The following is a 20,921-nucleotide window of genomic DNA, read 5'->3' on the forward strand; positions in this document are numbered from 1 at the left end:
TAAAGTCCTCTAAGAATCAGTAAGCCACAGTCCTGTTCTGTCTTCTGAATTTTGTCCCTGTGACCCCAGGGAGGTGATATTTGTTGGGGGTAAGAGAGACAGCGGGAAAATACCTTGCAGAGGACTTTGACACCAAGTTTCTCAACAGATGATGTTGACTTAGTTCATGAAAACATGACCACATCTGTTTTTACTCACCACTATATTTCCAAGGTTAAACCCAGTGCTGGGCACATGATGTTATTAGGCGCAGTCCAGTCGGTTCCAACCCTGTGAACAACACAAAGAAACACTGCCTGATCCTGAGCCATCCTCACAATCTTTGCTATGTTTGAGACCATTGTTATGGCCACTGTGTCAATCCATTTCATTGAGTATCTTCCTCTTTTTCGATGACCCTCTAGTTTACCAAGCATGATGTCCTTCTCCAGGGACTGGTTCCTCCTGATAACATGTCCAAAGTATATGAGATGAAGTCTCGCCATCCTTGCTTCCAAGGAGCACTCTAGCTGTACTTCTTCCAAGACTTGTTTGTTCTTCTGGAAGTCCATGGTATACTCAGTATTCTTCACCAACGCCATAATTTAAAGGCGTCAATTCTTTGGTCTTCCTCATTCATAGTCCAGTTTTCGCATGCATATGAGGCAATTAAAAATACCATGGCTTCAGTCAGGTACACCTTCGTCCTCAAAGTGAAATCTTTGCTTTATAACACTTTAAAAGAGGTCTTTTGCAGCAGATTTGCCCAATGCAATATGTCATTTGATTTCTTGACTGCTGTTTCCACAGGCATTGATTGTGGATCCAAGTAAAGCGAACTTCAGTCTTTTCGCCATTTATCGTATCATGACCTGTTGGTTCAGTTGTGAGGATTTTAGTTTTATGTTGAGCTGTAATCCATACTAAAGGCTTTGATCTTCATCAGTAAGTGCTTCAAGTCCTCTTCACTTTAAGCAAGAAAGGTTGGGTCATCTGCGTATTGTAGGTTATTAATGAGTCTTCTCCAGTCCTGATGCTGTGTTCTTCACATAGCCCACCTTCTCAGATTTGCTTAGCATAAGATTGAATAAGTATGGTGAAAGGATAGAACCCTGACACATGCCTTTCCTGATTTTAAACCATGCAGTATCCTCTTGTTCTGTTCGAATGACTCCCTCTTGGTATGTGTACAGGTTCCTCATGAACACAATTGTTGTGGAATGCCCATTCTTTGCAATGTTATCCATAATTTGTTATGATCCATGCAGTCGAATGCCTTTGTGTAGTCAATAAAACAGAGGTAAACATCTTTCTGGAATTCTCTGCTTTCAGCCAAGATCCATCTGACATCAGCAATGATATCTCTCATTCCACATCCTCTTCTGAATCTGGCTTGAATTTCTGGCAGTTCCCTGTTGATGTACTACTGCAATCATTTTTGAATTATCTTCAGCAGAATTTTACTTATGTGTGATATTAATGACATTGCTTGATAATTACCCCATCCTATTGGATCACTTTCTTTGGAGTGGGCACAAATAGGAATTTCTTCCACTCAGTGGGCCAGGTAGTTGTCTTCCAAATTTCCTGGCATAGACCAGTGAGCACCTCCAGTGCCGCATCCAGTTGTTGAAACCTCTCAGTTGGTATTCCTTTAATTCCTGGAGCCTTGTTTTTTGCCAGTGCCTTTCAGTACAGCTTGGACTTCTCAAGTACCATTGGTTTTTGATCATATTCTACCTCCTGAAATGGTTGAATGTCAACCAATTCTTTTTGGTACAGTGATTCTATATTCCTTCCATCCTCTTTTGATGTTTCCTGCATTGGTCAATATTTTGCCCATAAAATCTTTCAACATTGCAACTTGAAACTTGAATTTTTTCCTTCAGCTTTTTCAGTTTGAGAAATGCTGAGCATGTTCTTCTCTTTTGGTTTTCTAACTCCAGGTCTTTGCAGGTATCATTAGAATACTTTCTCTTCCAGAGCTGCCATTTGAAATCTACCATTCAGCTCTTCTACTTCATCATTTCTTCCACTCATTTTAGCTACTCTACATTCAAGAGCAAGTTTCAGAGTCTCTTCTGATATCCATTTGGTCTTTTCTTTCTTTTTTGTCCTTTTAACAATCTTTTGCTTTCTTCATGTATAATATCTTTGAGGTCATCCCACAACTCATTTAGTCTTTGGCCATTAGTATCATTCTTGAGATGGTCTCCAGATTCAGGTGGGATATGCTCAAGGTGTAGTTTGGCTCTTGTGGACTTACTTAAATTTTCTTCAGCTTCAGCCTGAACTTGAATATGAGCAGTTGATGGTCTGTTCCATAGTTGACGCCTGGCCTTGTTCCGACTGATGATATTGAGCTTTTCCATTGTCTCTTTCCACAGATGTAGTAGATTTGATTCTTGTTTTTTCCATCCAGTGAGGACCACGTGTATAGTCACTGTTTATGTTGAAAGAAGGTATTTACAATGAATAAGTTGTTGGTCTTGCAAAATTCTATCATGCAATCTCAGGTGTTGTTTCTATCACCAAGGCCATATTCCCCAACTACAGACCCTTCTTCTTTGTTTCCAACTTTTGCATTCCAATCACCTGGATTATCAATGCATCTTGATTGCTTGTTTGATAGAAAAGTTTTGAGAGTGCTTATTAAGTACAAAGTACTGTACCACAAACATAAGGGATAGTAAATGCCCCACTATAAGCTAAAGGAGGGAGCAAGCAAAGTCTATGGCAGAGACAATTTGCAGAACAGATTGGGGAGAGAAGGAAGTTTGGAAAAAATAAGTGAAATTGTGAGCTGGGGAAGCAGGGGTGGGGCAAGCGGTCAGGGGGCCTCGAAGGGACCTAGCCCTAATCTGTCCTATACTGGGAAGTTGCTAGTACCTGGTTGACCTCAGCACTGTGCTTTAAAATGATTAATCTAGCATGTTCCTCACAGAGGGACGAATGAGAGAGGAGATCCTGGGGTGGGGGCCCAGGCAAGACATAAAAAAGGAAGTGACAAGGGACAGAGCAAAGCAGGAGGCACTGGAAGGGATCCAGGTGGGGGTCATGGGGATCATTCCCTCTGCTTATCTGAGATGAGGCTGAGAAGGGAGGCTGGAACTCACTTTTACACAATGAAAGGAGGGCCCAGGAGCTGCTTTATCAAGACTAGAGGTGGAGCTCAGGCTGGTAGCTGTAAGGCAGGGAAGAGGTCTTCCAGACTACAGGACTGCTGGGAACAATGCAGAAAAGGGCTCCAGAGTGCAGAAACAAGAGTAGATGACTGGCTTCAGTTTGCCCTTTGAGTTTCCTTAGCCAGGTGAAGGAAGAGAAGGAAGAAAGGGGACCTTACCTGGCTTGATCTGAAGTTGTTCTGAAAGGTGTGGGGCCTCAGGCCAGGGCAGCAACCTGAGCAAATCAGGTTGGTTTATCCCCTCGTCTCTGCATGTCTGCGTGTCCACTTAGATGCATATCTTGGTTCGTGTTGATCTATATGTAGGTGTGTATATATTCAGCTACTAACTGAAAGGTGGTTGCTTCAAATTCACCCAGAGGCACCTCAGAAGAAAGGCCTGGCAGTCTATTGCTGAAAAATCAGCCCTCGAAAACCCTATGAAGCACAGGTGTTCTCTGACACACATGGGGTCACCATGAGTCAGAATCGACTGGATGGCAACTGATTGGTTATTGTTTTAGTTGCCTAGTGCTGCTATAACAGAAATACCACAACTGGATGGCTTTAACAAATTTATTCTCTCACAGTTTAGGAAGCCAGGTTTTCAGCTCCTGGGGAAAGTTTTCTGTCTCTGTCAGTTCTGGGGGAAGATCCCCTGGTCTAGGAGCTTCTCAGCGCAGGGACCCCGGGTCCAAAGGATGTGCACTTCTTTCTTGGTGGCATGAGGTCCCTCTCCTCTCTGCTTGAGTCTGTCTTTTATATCTCAAAAGAGATTGCTTCAAGGTGCAGCCTAATCCTGTAGATTGAGTCCTGCCTCATTAAAATCGCTGCCTCTAATCCTGCCTCATTAACATCATAGAGGTTAGGATTTACAACCAAAACCAAACCAAACCTATTGCTGTTGAGTCATAGCGACCCTGTAGGACACAGTAGAACTGCCCCATGGGGTTTTCAGGAAGCAACTGGTGGATTTGAACTGCCAACATTTTGGTTAGAAGCTGAGCTCTTAACCACTGTACCACCAGAGCTCCAGATTTACAACACATAGGGTAATCATGTCAGATCACAAAATTATAGGCAACTACACAATACTAGGCGTCATGGCCTAGGAAGTTGACACACATCTTGGGGGGACACAATTAAATACATAGTAGTTACATATTTATTTATATATTTGAACTTGTGTATGTTTCAGTGACTGAATGTGTCCACTGGTGCATATATTTGAGATAATGTGTATGTATTCTTCTGTACCAGCATGTGTGTACATGAGAATTAGAATTTCACCTCTTGAAGGAATCTAAGCAGTCCTGCATATGTAGGCACTTTGGGCAAATGCATAAATGTGCAAATATAACTTGTGTTACACTGGAGCCAGCTTGCTCAGGAAGAGTCAACTGTGCATGTATCTTTCCAACTTCAATTCAGTGATGTCATGGTGGTTGCTCAAAATCACTATGGTGGAGCTGTGTACACAGAAATTAGCAAATGCTGTGTATCAGGTTGTTGTTATTGTTATTTCCAGGAAAACTGATTGTTACCCATTTACCAGCTGTGTTAGTAAAGGTTGTGTGTCAACTTGCCTAGGTCATGATTCTCAGTGGTTTGGCAGGTATGATGTAGTTTGGCAGTTATGTAATGATATAATCACTTCCATGATGAGATTTGTTATAATGTGATCACTTCCATGATTAGATCTGCTATGAACAGCCAATCAGTTGGAAGGGAGTTTCCTTGGGGGTGTGGCCTGTATCCAATATATATGGACTTCCTGGCAAAGATTGTTGGCTTTTGCTCACTCTGGATCCTGCACTCAGCTCATCATCTTCTGACCTCCAGTTCTTGGGACTTGAGCCAGCAGCCTGCCGTCTGACCTGTTGGTCTTGGATTCATCAGCCCCTGCAGCTACGTGAGTCAGGAGAAGCCTCCAACCTGACACTTGACCTGCTGACTTGGGACTTTCCAGCCTCTACAACCTTGTGAGCCATTTCCTTAATATAAATCTCTCTCTCTCTCTCTATGTATGCATACATATATACACACACACACACTTAATTGGTTTTGCTTTTCAAGAGAACCCTGACTAAGACAATGCCCAAAAGCATGTAGCAGGTGCCCATAACTTACAGGGAATTGTGGTAATCTGGTAGAGTAGAAAAAGCAGAGCCAGAAGGAAATAGGTTCAGACCCGTGTGGCCCCCCTATTAGGCACCTAACCTCTGAGAATTTCTGCCTCTATACAATGGCCATACAGCTTATCATCTAGAGTTTGTGTGGTTAGGTGAGGTGATGGTCCTTTTTTTTTCTGGTTCCTGGAAGAGGCTGTGTGGAGGGAGATTCTAGAAGCCTAGCAGGAAAAAAAAGCCTAGCAGGAGAGAGACATAAATACCCGTGACACCTGACAGACAGATCAGGTGAACCCATGAGATACAGATAGCTAGAGAGAGAGAGAGTGGGGGTTGGCAAGTCCAAAATCTGTAGGTCAGGCTGTAGGTCAGGCTGGCGACTTCTGCAGGCTTGTATCCCAAAATCCATGGGTCAAGTGACAGGAAGAGTGCAGAGTCAAGACAGCAAGTTCTGACAAAACATCTGTTTATAGTCTGAGGGCACACCACATCCTAAGGAACTCCACTTTGAACTGGTTGACTGATTAGATTACATTTTGACAGGTGTTTATATTACATTGCATTATATTACATTATGGAACAGCAGCTAGACTAATGCTTGGCAAAACCACCGAGAACCATAGCCTAGCCAAGTTGACGTGTAAAATTAACTATCACAGCCATGAAGGATTAGGCCATTGGTGGTCAAATCATCACAGAATTCCCAGTTCCTTCATCCGACCCTGCACGACCTGTACCTCTCCTGATGCTGTGGATAGCAGGAAACTCAGATAATAAGTGTGTGTGGAGGGAGGGTTGTGAGGTTGAACCACCTCTATGAATTCTGTGAAGTGTAAAGCTAGTGGGATAAGGTTCACAGATATTCTCTCCCCAGCCTGTCCCTATTCCTTCACCAGAATTTAATTCTCTGGTTCCTCGCCAGAGCCCTGGGCACAGAGTTTTCTCAGCTACCAACATTGTATCCCAGGGGAGAGAGGCAAAGAATCCTAACAGTTACGGTGTGGTGGGTTATGCAGACCAGATCCAAGGCCAGATTCTCCCAGAACAGGCTTCCTCTAGAAGAGGTCCTGGAAGTCCTGCTGCAAGGGAGGGGTGGGCTGAGGGGTGGAGAGGGCGTCCCATCTCTACTATGCTCTTGCCTTCCCCACTAACAAAAAGACCGCCCCTTATAAATGCTTCTTTTGTTTTAATAATAATAATTTTTATTTGAGACAATTGTAGATTCACATGCACTTGTAAGGACTAATGCAGAGATCCTAGTTTCCCCAGTGGTAACAACTTACAAAGCCACATATACTACTACCAGTGGGATAGTGACAGTCCATCAAGCTTATCCAGATTTTTCCCGGTTTTACTTATACTTGTGTGTGTGTGTGTGTGTGTGTGTGTGTGTGTGTGTGTGTGTGTAGAGTTTTATACAGTTTTATCACATGTGAAAGTTAGTGTATCCACCACCACAGTCAAGAACAGTTCCATCTCCACAAAGGCCCCTCCAGCCCCCCACCCCCGACTTCTGGCAGCCACTAGTTTGTTCTCCATTTCTAAAAATTTGTCATTTCAAAATGTTATACGGTAAAACCTGGGTAAGGCGGAACCCGTGTAAGGCTGAAATCGGTCAAGAGAAGGAAAACTCAAATATTTCCCACTAAAATGAGTGATAGAAAAGTGGTAAGACTGCACCCTGTCAAAGGTGGAAAACTTGCAAGACCCAGAAAAACAAGGCAGTCCCGTCAAATTCTGGCTCTTACAGGTTTCACTGTATAAATGGGATCGATCACACAGTACGTAACCTTTTTTCATTCAGCATAATTCCCTGGAGATTCATTCAAGTTGTTGCATGTTTCACTAGTCATTCCTTTTTATTGCTTAGTAGTAGTCCATGGTATGTATGGAGTGTATTTCTTTTTAGTACAATATTTCACACGTAAAAATCTGTAACATACATAAAGGGTATGAAGTCACGGCTCCTTGTTCTGTGAGCCACTGAGCCTCATGGAAGAACCTGGAAAACGACGAGAAACTCTGTATTTTAGCACCAACACTTGAGCCCTTGTGCATGCATATCCCTCCCCAGAAGGACTTTTCGCTGGGGAAGTAGATTGATGAGAACCCAACCTCCTAGGAGGTGTCGGGGTGTGGTACCTCAAGATGGACAGGGAGGTGGACTAGACCTGAGGCCAGGCTGGTGCCTGTCTAGGACTTACCACTAGTTGTCATCGAGTCAATTCTGAGTCATGGTAACCCTATGTGTGTCAGAATAGAACTGTGCTCCACAAGGTTTTCAATGGCTGATTTTCAGAACTAGATCTCTGGGCCTTTCTTCCGCTACATCTCCGGATGGACTCATTCTTCCAACATTTTGGTTAGCAATTGTGCTTGTTAACAGTGTGTGCCAACCAGGGACCCATGTCTAGGACTAGGGCCTCCCTTTATGCTCAGATGGGTGGGGACAGACTGGCATGCATGACTACTGGAGGGACTGAGCAGAGACATCCCTCTTGGAAGAGTTTGTTCCAGTGCTGGTTGCTAACCAGGGAGGGGCAAGGTGACAGGTGCAGTCCCAGCATCAGGAAGGCTTCTGCCAAGAGGGCTTCCTGGAGGAGGTGAGAATGCAGAACAGAGACAGCTCTGGAGCCTTGTCCTGAACTCCTGAAGCCTAGCCTGGTTAAGACCCCCTTAGCAAACACTCAGTTGTCTGCCTTTGGGCATCTGGTAAACAGCCCAAGCCTTAGATTGAGTCAGGGCCTCTGGGAAAGCCCATGCTGAGAAAAGGGACAGTGCTTGGGGTAGCGGTGGGGTAGTGAGGGAAGCAGAGCCTGGGAGGCTCCATCTACTGCAGGCAGCTCTGTGCTACTCCACCAGGTGCCCAGGAGACTCCACTTCTAGCCTGAACTCCCGCCTCCCAGAGCCCACTCCCCACTTACCAATACTGTCTGCCATGTAGGATCTCATAGACTGGTTGGGGAGACAAGCTACAAATTCCTGGAAAGTTAAATAAGAAGTAAGAGAAGTCACAAGGAAATAGTCATGAGTCAGATGAGAACTGTGGACTCAGGATACAAACAGGAGGCCAGAGAAGAAAAGTATTAGAATAAAGCAATTAGGAAAGCTTACTGGAGGCAGAGATACTACCTGAGTCTTAAAAGACTGGTAAGGATTGGATAGGCAGAGAGAAGGGGGAGGAAGAGCATGATGAGAGAGGGGAGGGAATGGGTGGAGGAGGGATCTGTGCAGGAGACAGGTGGAAGAATGAGCAGGGTACTCCAGAGTATCTTCTCTGGGAGTAGGAGGTAGGGCCAGACAGCTTTCCTTCCCTTCTCCACCTGCCCAGGAAACCTGGACTGTGACCTGAGGGCAGGAGACTGGGCAGAAGGAAAAGGAAAGGCAGTGAAAACCGTCCCATTGCAGGGGCCCTGTACACTTCAGAGAGCTTCTTGGGCCACTTGGAGTCAATCTCGGCTGTTCTAATATTTGCTAAGGAATAGCGTGCCATCACGCTCAACTTGCTCAGGACCGAGGGAGTTCCTGCGATGTGGGACTTCACCCTACAAAGGAATCATTTCTGGAGAGGGATCCTAGAGCAAGTCTACTGAGTGTTTTCAGGAGGAGAACATTTGGTTTTCAGTGTTATAGAATTTAGTCTTCCAACAATTTAGGAGGGAAGAGTTTCTACATTACTGCAAGTGACAAAAGGAGGCACTACTCCAGAGATGGATTCAGCCACCAGTGTTTCTCAGGCAGTGTTTCTTGGGGAGGTGTTAATTGTTACTTGTAGAGCAAAGTGTTCCTGTGCTCCTCGGGAACACTGAGTCTTCGAAAATCCACCCTCCCCACCTTACCTTGGAGACTCATCATGCACATTGATACCTGAAGCCTCAGAAAAGCCCCAAAGGAGAGAAACTGTTTCCTGCTGTTTAATGACTAAATAAACAAGGTTATTTGCACTGAGGGAGTCTTGTCTCAGAAGAGGTATTAAGTCCCCAGTACAGTTCTCCACACACAACAATTTTCTCTGAATTCCAGGTTGGAAAACTCTGGAAGATAACATAGGTCTACAGGGCCACCCACTCCATGTCTTTGGAAGCCCCCTACCAACTCCATAATCCCATAAACAGATTTTAAGGATAATCCAGTTAGAAGTGTATTCTACTCTTTTTCAATTTTTCTTTAATAATGTACTGGCTCTTAATTGCTGGATCCTACTCAAAGATCACAACACTTCTCAACTCCCCAAGGTGCCTCACACAGACCCCAGGCCTGGATTCTGTTTCCCTCTAGGTTGGAACCACCAGGATCATTTCCTGGAGCCAGCTCATCTCCACTGGAGGCCCAAGGCCTGGGTAAGATTGATGGAGCTATGTGTGCTCTGGCAGGGCTTGTGTTGCAGGGCAAGGCTTCCCAGCTCGGGACTAAGCCCTGCCTAGGTTCTTAGCTTCTTCTGACCAAGAATGACCAGGAGAGGCTCAGAGGTTCCACACAAACAAAGGCGTATTAGGGATAGAAAGAAAGTAAAAAGGCTTGAGAGGAAGAGAGGGAGAGGGGTTTCTACCTACGCTAGCCTCCAGTCTCTCACTGAACAAAGGATTTCCTAGGGCTTATAAAAGTTTTTAGGCGGGGGGGGTGGAGGGGAAGGCATTATCTTTATTCATTAGATGGGTGGAGATTTCCAGGAGAAGGGGAGGGATTATGAAAATCAAATGCGTGTGCAGTTAGAATTCAAGATGGGTTTCCTCGAAGAGGTGGCTGGAACCAAGATGGAGTCTGTCACAAAGGCTGCTGGGATGTTGAACAGGACTTATTCTGGGATGTTGTGCATGCGTGATGTCTCTGGATCGCGGTTCGAGCCCCAGCGAGGGGGTCCCTGCTCATGTTTGTCTCATGTGGAAGGTCATTCATAGGCCACGTCGATCTTTACTACGCATGCTCTGAACCTGATGAGGCCTTGAAAAACAACTCAGGAGGATTATCGGTAATTTATAGCTGGTCAAGAACACAGGGCCTTGAAATGTAGCCCCTTATCTTGTTTAAGCACCTAGTTAATCATAAGTAGTTCTTGGGTGCCAGCAGTAAAAGTTATGTGCTGGTCTGGACTTATGTTTAGATTTAATTACAGCTGGTCGAGCACACAGGGCCTTGAAATGTAGCCCTTATTTAATTCAGCCAGCCTCATTTTTTTTTTTTTTTTCCTTTCCTGGCTTGCTTGGGGGTGGGGCTGGCACCACTCCACTCCGGTTTCCTTTTACCTCCTCCCCTGGAGCCCAGAATCTTCCCCCAGGTTATGTTTCAGTAAGGTCTTGGCCTGCTTCAACCTCTGCTGTCTCCCCCAACCCCCCACGAGGAAGAGCAGGGTAGCTTTCAACTCTCCAGAGCCTGAGAGTATCCTCCTAGGCCCTCCCCAGCATCCTGCCCTCTGTTAATATGGTGGGAATATCAAGGGAAGCCATTGGAGTTGTTGACCGAGTGGGTTGAACCCACAGCTGGGACACTGGGGAAAGACCTGCAGGAGACGCATGCCACAGCCAAATCTGTCCCTTGATTGGGACAGATGGGGCAAGGACGCAGCCATAGGCTATAATACCAGGCAATAGCAACAGTAGGGGAGACTTCCTGAAGGAGGTGGGATTTCAGGATGGCTTGGAGAATGAGAGGTTTCCTAGTTACAAACTGGGAGGAGACCTGGGCCTCAAAAAAGCTGGGCCCTGGCAAAATTGTGAAGGGGTACAAGTTGGGCTCTGGAGGCATGAAGAATGGGAGCCAGGTCTTGAGTTTTTTTGCTGCCCATACGTTGTCCCCCTCCCCACCCTTGAATGCCAGTGGGAGGAAAATCAGATAACCAGCACCCACTGAGGGTTCCAGCCTTGGCTGAGGAAAAGCTCATTCCCCTTCCCCCAAACCCTAATATCTCAGAGATGACAGATACGCTGGGGCAGCGGCTGCTGCTCTTACCTCCACCTAGCATCAAGCCCAGAGACCAGCTAATGTTTATAAGCAAAGATCAATTCTAGTATTCCAGTTAGTGGTGTTTCCTCTTTCCACCCTTCACAACTCCCCTCCCCCACTTCTTTAGGGGATGTGCGCTTTAAGAGAATTCCTGAGGGGCAGCAAGGACTGTCCTTTTAATGGTGGCTTCAAGCACTGTAGCAGGTTATGCATAGATAGATATTTAGGCTTGGAGCCTTCCTCATACCCTTGTTATCACACCACACTCCTTGGGCAACTGCCCACCCCAAGGCTGGCCCTGTTTGCCAAGCTGTCTCTGCTGTTTTCCAAGAGTGAGTGGGGCAGGAGCTCCCATCAGAGGGACTCGCTGGCCCAACCAGTCCCACATGGCCAGGCAAGTGCGGTTCAGTGACCTGCTGAGGCTTAAGCAGAGAGGACAGCAGCACCTTTCCTGAGACAAGTGGGAAGAAGGTATCAGCCATGGCTGACCGAACGGTGACCCAAGGCCCAACACAGAGCCAATTAGCAGCCACTGCAATGGTGGTGGGCTTGCAGCAGCTTCCACGGGAGGCCCCATGTGCAACTGGCGTGTCAGGCCGAGTTAGCACCAGGAGGGCTGAGTGGAGTATGGATGGAGGCTGTGTGAATGGGGGGACATGGCTGATAACACTTTCTCCTGGGCTCTGGGGAGCTGAACAAAGTGAGACACACAAGCAGGCATGCCTCTGCTCTCCAGCTCGTGTGTGGATGTGGATGTGTGCGTTGTGTGTGTGCTTGAGCACACGTTTGTCATTTAGAGCTTGGTGTGTGTCGGTAGGCATGTGCATGTCTGCTCATGTTCGTTCAGCATATTTAGTGCATACTACTTTGTGTACACTGGGGATTATGGGACTAAACAAAGTCCCAGCCCTCATGGAGCCTAGATGTTAGTGGGAGAGAGAGAAAATAAACAAGCATCTACTACATTGTTGTATCTTGATAACTGCTGTGAGAAAAAGTGAAGCACAAAATGGAAATTGAAACAGGATGTAAAGCAGGGAAATTAGATCATGTGATCAGGAGGGCCTCTCTGAGGAGGTGACCTTGACCTGAATGACGAGGAGCCAACTATTTAAACATCTGCAGGAGGAGGACTGGAGACAGAGGGACAGAGAGTGAACGGGGCTGGTATTCCACTATGCTGCCGGTATGTGTGGTATGGACAGGCAAAAAAAAAAAAAAAAAGGATTTCATAACTGGGGTGACATTTGACAGCCCAGACAGGGGACAGCCCTCAGTAAGAACTTCCTAGCCCAGCTCAGCTCTGAAGGGCAGCTCTGAGTCCTCCATAAATCCATACACTGGCCAGCACACAGATGCCTGTTATACATACAGGGCTTGGGAACATCCCCACGTGGGCAGCCCGAGCTATGCTGATCCAGCTGTGTCCACAAAACTCCACCAGAGGCGACTGCCCAAGGCTTCCGTAGCCAGGGTTGACCCTGGGACCAGAGCTGGAAATGGGCCTTGAAGCTGTGTCCCAGAGCCCAAGGGCAAGGCTGCCTGTGGATACCCTGACTGGCAGATGGTATGATGGGGCTGCTGAGAGGACCAAGCGGAACCCTAGACCCCAGATCAGACGCTCTCAGCCCAGAGTTCCCTGAGGGGCCAGGAGCTCAATCACAGGCAAGAGCAGCCCCTCAAGGCAGGGCCTCAGAAGAGCTGGGAGGCCTGGCCTGCTCTCACTGCCCACTCACCTTCTCTATGAAAGGGTCACTGTCCAGGCTCCAGCAAAGATGTGGAGAGCTGGCTTTAGACTTGAACCTCCATCTTCCAGGTGCCACAGCCCTGGGCAAGGGAAGCTGAACTGGTCCCACCTGAGGTCCCCAAAGAAAGGCTGGATGGATGAGAAAGAAAAGGGGGGTGGGGTGAGAAAAAGTCACCTCCCCAAACCAGCTAAAGGCTTCCTTTGACAGGAGAAGTTTTATTTGGGTGTCTTAGAATGAGGACAGGTGTGAAGCCTGTGGTTGTATGGCTGGGAACCACTGTCTGTGGGTCTGCTTGTGCATGTGTGGTTTGGTGTCTCAACCCATTTGGTACCTTCCTGGTTGTTTACATATCTGTGAGTGCATTCCCAGGTGCCTCTGTCCCATATGTCTACCTGTGGGCACCTCACTGGCCCCACAGGAGCCTGCTCTGTGGTGGGCAGGGGGAGGCCTCTCTGTGTACATGCCTTTCTGGGTGTGAGTGCATGAGGTGTCTCCGAGATTTGTCGTCCCTCAGCACTGAAGTCTTTAACGCCCTGTTCCCTAGCCTGATGCTGAGGCCCTCAGGGGGGAAAAGCTGCCTGCTCAATTCTCATCAAGCCTGCAGATGAGGATGGCGAGGTATCTCAAGCTGCTCTCAGGAGAGGCAGTTCTGCTGCTGCTTGTTGGCAGATTTCACACTTGGTTTTGTCTTCTCTCACGCTACACCCTCCCCACTCCAGCCAGTCAGGCCTATGGCCCCTCAAACCTGCCACACAGTGATCCTGGCCTCTCTCTGACCTGTGGCTCTGCTCTCAGATACGCCTCCCTGTCGATGCCCACCTGGAGGGTGGTGGCAGTATGACTGGGACAGGCAGTTTGTCGGGGGGTTTTGGGATCAGAGATTTCAGATTTGGGAGGAAACTAAGAGGGCTTTTTCTCTCATCCCCTCCCCCACTTATCATATCATCTGCCACAGTCTCCCACTTATCATATCATCTGCCACAATTGCCTCTGTGTATGTGAGAGAGAGAGAAAGAGAGAGATCCGGCTCCCATATGACCTGGTTTCTCTCATGACCCTTCTAAGGATGGGCCCCCTACTGAAATCTTCCCTGGTTTATGGAGGTGAAAAAGTGGGGTTGGGGAGCATCAGCCAGGGTAAGGACTAATGAGCATCTCCCACACTCCCAGTCCAGTGTTAGGCCAGGCTTGGCGGGGGAGGGGGGGCCAGACACGGGATCCGCAGACATGTTGGGGAGGCAAGGTCTCAACTCCTGGGAAGTTAAATAAGAAGTAAGAGGGGTCACAAGGAGATGGTAATGAATCCGACGAGGATCCATGGAGGTCATAGAAGAAGAGTTAGAACAATCAGGAAAGACTGGAGCAATCCAGAAGGCTTCCTAGAGGTAGGAGTGCTAACTGGATCTTGAAAGACAGCTAAGGACTGGATGAGCAGAGAGATGGAGTAGGAAGAGCACTATGAAGGAAGGGAGTGTGGGGTGAGGAGGGGCCGTGAGGAGGCAGGGGGACAGATGAACAGGGTTCTTTCAGAGCCATGACTCTGAGTGCCTTTCGTGGGCTTGGGGGGAGATAGGGCCAGAAAGACTCCAGGGGTTGCCCTTTGCTGCCTAGGTTGGAAGGAAAGGCAGGCTAGACAGGGCTGGCCATGCCTTCAGCCCCTCTACCATCATCTCCTCAGCAGCTCCACCTGACAGGAGGTGGTGGGTATGGGTACTCAGGACTCCAGTGACCCTGTGCTTTTCTTTCCACCAGGGCAGTGGTCCCCATCCTGGTTGCCTATAGAATCATGGTGGCATGGCAGGGTGAGGGGGTGGGATGTGGGAGGTAGACTTGGAAAAACTGATGCCTGGGCCCCACCCAGGTGGGTTCAAACTGCTGACCTTTCGGTTAGTAGCCAAGTACTTAACCATTGTGCCATCAGGGCTCCTTCTGTGGGACATAGCAGCTCCACATGGGTAACCCTCGCAGAACTCATCTTACATGTATCTTCTTTGTATCCTTTTTGCTATAATAGAGCTGTAATTGTAAGTATAGCACTTTCCTGAGTTCTGTGAATCATCTAGTATATTATCAAACCCAAAGGAGTAGTAGGAGCCAGCAGTCAGAAGTGAGGGGTCCCTGCGACCCCCCACCTCGCCCCCTCCCATGCTTATGGCTGACATCCTTAAGGGGTAGTGGGAAGCCCTCAAATTTGTAGCCAGTAGGTCAGAAGTTTGGGGGGAGGTGCATACAGTTAAGTGGTAGACTACTAACCAAACTTTGGCTGTTCAAACCCACCCAGGGGTGCCTTGGAAGACAGGCCTGGTGATCTGGTTTTGAAAGTTCACAGCCTGGGAAACCCTATAGAGCAGCTCTACTCTGCAAACATGGGGTCACCACGAGCCAGAATTGACTCAATGGCAAGCAACAACGAAAGGGATCTCCAAGCTTACAGCTGGCCTCTGAGGTCTTGGGCAGGCTTGGCAGCATGGAGGACTGAGCGTGCCCTTTCATTTGTGAGATTTGACCTAACCCTGGTGGTTAGGGTCCGAGGAAGAAGTGCTGCATGTGCAGTTGAATTGGAATTGAATAGAATTGTGCTGACAAATGGGATTTGCTTGAGCCATACATACTTTTGGTGTCAGAAAAGTGGGAACTGATTTGCTTCTGTGGCATTCGCTATTAATGATAAAATCCCATTAGCTATATAGACTTTTTCTAGGTAGTCCCAAGGGGGAAAGCTGGACCAATTTGCTCAGTAGAAGGAAATTTCCTCACAGATTATACAGTAGTGAGTTGTCAAGGTGTTCAATACAGGCTGAATGTTGGGCCTGGTTTGTGAGATGAAAGATAAAAGTAGCTTCAGGTGAAGTTCCTCCCAGTCCTGAAATTCCTTCCTTAGTCCTCTGATATGTTCATCTCATACTGTCCTTGTTTTCCTGAGGAGGGGAGCTAGCTTGTTTGGAGGGAGCTGTCCCTTTTCTTCTTATCAGAAATTCCTGTCAAGGGGGACCACCCAGAGCTGCTTGAATAAAGACATGATTCCGATGATCTGCGTTGTGCTAATGACAGAGGTGAGCTTGAACGGCGCTCTGCTCCCAGCCCTGGCGGACTTCCATCAGCCAGCTGCTCCCCCTTCTCTACCCCACCTGGCTTCAAGTTAGAACAGCCTTGCTCAGGGACTCTGGTGGGGGGGGGGGTGCGGGGGGATGGGTGTGTGTGTGTGAGAGAGAGAGAGACCAACAGAGACAGAGTTCTGTAAGGGTCTTGTGTGATGTGTGTGTTCAAAGTCCCAGAATGCTTCCCTTCCCACTCCTTCTTTCTTCTCATCATTCCCCAGCCTCCAACCCCCATCTCTCTCCTACCCTTCCCCATCTTCCCAGTCCTCTCAGGCCTAGCAGCTTAACTGAAGACAAAGCTGAGGCAATTAATAGAGCCCTTTGAGGGCTCTTATCACTAGAAGGCTTTTTAATTCAGCCACCTGAGTTGTGGCCCCAGGCATGTGACAGGGATGGGGGAGGGCTGCCTGGACTGTGTGGGAGCAGCTGCCTGGAAGGAGGGCAGAGGCATAGTGTAGAAACAGAGGTAAGGAGGCCCAGATTATGTGGACACAGTAATGGTTGACCTGACCATGGTGGTGGTTTTTCATTTTTGTGGTTTTTCTTTTATTAGAATTTAACTCTGGCTAAACTGCAGCAGAACCAAGACCTGAAAGATGGAATGCCAAACAGTGATCCTGCTGACTATATGGACCATCACAGGAAAAACTTCACTCCTAGGATATGGGGGTCTTAGAAAGGGAATATCATGTAGTGACATTGTATTGGGGGTGGAGTGTAACATGTCTTCTTAAATCTCCCTACCCTAACACCATGCTTCCGTGGTGGCTGGGGAGCTGGTGGGAAAAGAGGTCAGAGCTACATAGGAGGAAGAGAGGATGAGGAGAAAAGAGGGGCATGAGTCTCCAGGCCTGTCTCTGCCTGTCTCTGACTTTATGGTGTTTCTAACACAACAACCATTGTTCATGACCAGGCCAGGCAGGGACAGAAGAGGCCAGATATGGTGTGGACCCTGTCTATAACTCTGCATGTGTATGTGTGTAGAAGGTGGAGGTGTAATTTGTGTATGTGTGTGTGAGTGATATGGGTGTTTGGGGGTAGGTACTGTCAGGGCTTGCCCATCTGGCCCTTACTCTAAGACTGGCAGTACCAAAACCCATTGCTATCGAGTTGACTGTGACTGTAGTGGGGCCCCCCAATTGTCTCTCAAAACTCCTTTCAGAAGGCACTGTATTGCCACTTGCTTTGGTCCTCTCCAGACCCTCTGACTGCCACTAGAGGGCAGCGACCAACACACGCCAGCAACTTCAACTTTTACAGCTGCAGGTACCTGGCATTCATGGGCCTCTTATCCCAAACTTCCCCACCCTTCCCAGGCCCTAGGGAGGTGCAAGTCCCAGCTATGTGGACCATAAGAACCACAGCACAAACAAAATTCCTGTCCCTGGCCTTACTGAAGACACTGAAGGGAACCATAGGTGACCGGGCCAAAGCCAGACCCCTGAGGTGTATTCATTAGTTCCTATAAGGCTAACCGTGGAGGGAAAAGAGGAAGAACCCAGATGACTACGCAACCTGCCAAGAGATTAAGCAAGACCCAGCCCACTGGCCAAATGGCATATGATAACTAGGCAGACAAAACTACCCTTACTGCAAAAACGGGTGACTTTAAGAAACCAGAGAAAACCACATGGGCGCTGGAGCCAGACTGCTCATATTGAAACCCCAAATGCTCCTAGTACTAGCTGCCTGACATTGGACAAGGTATCAAACCTCTCTGTGCCTGAGTTTCTTATCTGTGAGATGGAGGCAATAGTAGTACTACTCCTACGTTGGATGTGAGTGTTAAATGGGTTAATACATGCAAATCACAACAGTGTCTGGCACAGAGAAAGAACCCAATAAATATTAGCAGTTATTGTTTTTTGAGGAAGAGGTCCATGTGGTGTAGGAATTGCTAGTTTCTCCGAGAACTTCCTCATGAAACATGGGAAGTGGCCCCCACACATGCAGGCATCAGATGGTAGCAATTGAGTGCATGTGTTTGTAAAAGTTCAAGGAATATGTGTAACACTGGGATGAATGTATGTGGTTACTGAGGTCTGTGTGCCATCAATTCCAGCTCATAGCAACCCTACAGGCCAAAGTAAAACTACCCCCATAGGATTTTCTAGGCTATAATCGTTACAGGAGAAGATTGCCAGGTGTTTTCTGCTGCAGCGCAGCAGATGGGTTCGAATCTCTGACCTTGTGGTTAGCAGCCGAGTGCTTAACTACTGTGCCACTAGGGTTCCTCTACTGAGGTCTGTAGATATTTAAATCAGCCAACTGATCAGTCACCTTTGAATCACAAATCCTTCTCACTCTTGAAATGAGTCCCTTGAATTGAGCACATGGCCCTCCTGCTCCCTCCCATACCTCCTTCAAGGGGAGGCCTAGGTTTGCCCCCCTTCTTGCTACCTCCATGCCTAAGCACAGCTCCCAAGGAGCCTCCCACAGCCCTGCCTTGCACTCCTGGGTGGGCTTGATTCCTACCCCTCTTGGGAAATCATAGCTTCTCCCTACCCACTGTCCGAGGGAGTGCCAGTCCTCAGCCCTGGTTCCTAGGGGCCAGTCTTGGCCCTAAGACTGTGGGGAAGTGCCCAGCCCTAGAATAGAAACCCTGATTCAGTCATAGGTGAATGCTCTTAACTTTGGGCCTCAAGATTTTCCTGGGAGGATAATATTTAGGAATAAGTAAGGCCAGTTGAGAGTTTACTGTGCCTTTACTCACAGATGTTTCTGTGACTTCAACACTCCAACAGAGAGGATCTAGTGCTTGAAGTGCCCCTAATGGGCCCCTCAGGGGTGGCTAGGTCATATGATCCAAGATTAGCCAACCTACCTGTAAGGCACTACCAGTGGCTTTTCTCACAAAGGGACTGAATAATTGACAGGAAATGTGAGGCATCCCAGCACATCCAGCAGACCTCCTCATCTAACTTGACAATGAAGAGGAGAATCAAGATTATCAGCCCAAGGCTGATGATTCCTATGAGGTGGAAGTAGACATACCTCCTCTCTCCAGACTTTTTACCAATTCTGACACCAGCCATCCCTCCCATGGCACCTTCTACTTCTCTGCTGGGTTTGAGAATTCATTGCAATGGCTACACAGAAGTCACAGGCCATACTCACGGTTGTGGGGTTTGTTAGGAAAGTACCAGGTTACAACTCAGGATCAGGAAATGTCATGGATTGATTTGTGTCCCCCAAATATGTGTCAATTTGGCTAGGCCATGACTCTTAGCTCAGGAAAGTATTACAAAGCTCTTTTAGCTCTGCTAAGTGCCCAGATGCACCCCACTCTACTAGCAAGCCTCCTGCCTGAAGGCGCTCAGCTCTCTTTCACTCCCTCGCTCCGTGGGTCTACAGGCCCAGTAACCCACCTTGCTCTGTGGGCCAGGAAGCCTGCCATGCCATTGTGCACCGGTCTCCTGGTTCTGCTGCAGCTGTTTCTCTGCCACCGCTTCTTGCTCTCTCCGGTATTACAGCACTCTCTCTCTCTAGTGGGTCTAGGAGATTCTCAGTGCAGGGATCCTGGGTCCAAAGGATGAGCTCCACTCCTGGCTCTTCCGGATGGTAGTGAGGACCACTCTTCCTGCGTCTAGGATGGTTCATTTTAAGCCTAGCAGAATGGCAAAACTGACCAATACCCTCATTAGGGTTCCATACACCTTATTTGCAGTATTAGCAGACTGTCCAATCCCCTTGGTGGGACACAAGCACCTTATTTGCATAGTCCTACATAATCATTATGTCAGAGTCACAAAGACTATGGCAAGAAGGGCTGTATTAAGTAATTCATTGCACTGCAACTACAAACATTTTAATTTTAAACTATTTTTGAATAGGTAATACATTTACTTATGTACATCAATGTTTTAAGGATATAAAAAGACATACATGGAAACTCTCCTACTCTTGATCCTCCCGACCCTCACCCCCAGTTCTCTTCCTAGGGCAAGCAATGTTGCTATTTTCCAGTGTTTCCTTCCAGAGATACTTTGTACAAAGAAATGAGCACATAGATTCCTTCTCCCCATCCTTTTGCTTGTTTCAAGAGGAGGTCCTCCTACGTGGGTACATTAACAGCATCCTCATTCTTTTTTAATGGCTGTACTTTATGAGGTACCAAAATGAGCTTAATCAGTGTCCTACTAAGGAACACTTGGGTCGTTTTCAGGCTTTTACAGCGCTGACTGAGGAGACTTGCAAATAAGTGCATGGTCCTTTAAGGGCCCCACTGCTCCTTAAATATATCCCTCAGGATTTCTTAACTGGAATCCGAGAACTCCTTGGAGATCTGCAAACAGAGTTCAGGGAGACAAATTCAAGGCACCCGGAAACTTGGAAGGGGAAAAACTTCTGTTTTTATTTCCCCAACCTCTAAGTGAATGCAGACAACAAGCTCATAGCAGCGTTAGCAGTGACTGTAACTGTCTCATCTTATATGATTGATGATTATCTTGAAATATCACTTGCATTCATCCCTACGTGGCCATTAAAGTAGGTAGTTATCAGATTTCCAGTGTGTTGTGCATTAATAAAGAAGCATATATACTATGTCACACATTTCGTTTAAATAATTTATACATGTATTTTAATATAATTACTTTTCTTTGTAATCTCATGTATTTATTTTTATACATAAAAATATTATTTTGAGATAAGAAACATACCAGACTCGGAAAGTGTCCCAGCTACACATACTTTATTTTGCATGTCTGGCTACTAGATGGCGGACTTCGTGACAAGGGCTGCCGCGTTCCTCGTAGTGCCCTCTCGCTAACTCTCCCAGAAAAAAGTAAATGCCTTCAGCGCCTAGTGGGCACCTTGCGTACCCAGCACTGGACAAGATGCTGATGATACAAAGATGCGGAATG

The sequence above is a fragment of the Elephas maximus genome, chromosome 17 (assembly GCF_024166365.1).
Source record: "Elephas maximus indicus isolate mEleMax1 chromosome 17, mEleMax1 primary haplotype, whole genome shotgun sequence".
In the NCBI taxonomy this organism is placed as follows: domain Eukaryota; kingdom Metazoa; phylum Chordata; class Mammalia; order Proboscidea; family Elephantidae; genus Elephas; species Elephas maximus.